This window comes from Clinocottus analis, unplaced genomic scaffold, assembly GCF_023055335.1.
Source record: "Clinocottus analis isolate CAN_PGR_092001 unplaced genomic scaffold, fCliAna1.0.p SCAF_6, whole genome shotgun sequence".
In the NCBI taxonomy this organism is placed as follows: domain Eukaryota; kingdom Metazoa; phylum Chordata; class Actinopteri; order Perciformes; family Cottidae; genus Clinocottus; species Clinocottus analis.
In genome coordinates, this window is record NW_027176218.1 from 249,817 (window position 1) to 250,633 (window position 817).

The window sequence follows — 817 nt, forward strand, 5'->3', positions numbered from 1 at the left end:
GCCAGAAACATGGCAAGTTAAGAGGAGGAGGATGAAGACGGGAGGGAGAGGGAAAGGTGGTGGGGGTCTCCGACTTGACGCCCCCATCTTGGATCCTTTCTTCAATATTTCTTTCTCTATTTCACCACGTGGGCGTTTTAAATTCCTCTTATATGAAACTACACATTATACATGGTAGCTTTATTCGGTTTAATGTATGGAAAAAACGCGTTTTTTGTAACTTTGAACACCCCCGTTCCACTTGGTACGGTCCACTACCAAACGAAAAGGGGGCTGGCTCGGGAAAGATTCGCAATGTGCCTCTGTTTATAAACGCTCGTTTCCCTCACTGGATATGTATACACTTGTAAATTCTCGCCGATGTATTTCCAAACTGTGCTTTTCATATTAAATACTGCCTTTAGGGTTGTGAAAACGTAAAAAAAAAAGCGAGGTGTCTGCTCAAGGTCGGCGTTTTTTTTCCGCCTCATCCTCACGCGCGCGCACCCTTTAAGGCTGTAGCGAAAAAGAAAAGAAATTTGCATATTACCCAGACGAGACAGATTTCTATTTTTTAAACCCGAAATTAGGATAAAAACTGAGACATATTCTATAATATACACACATACTCTTTATTTTCTATAAATAATGCGACATTATCGTCCAATAAGTCAGTGAAAATAAAAATAAAAATATTTTAAATATATTTCGTTTGAGGCAGGAAATGTATTGTGCGGGAAAATGCCACTTGCGCGCTCAAAGACACGTTTGTGGACACACACAATATACTAACGCACTAATATAAACAAAACATGTTCAATAAGTACTATTGATTCAT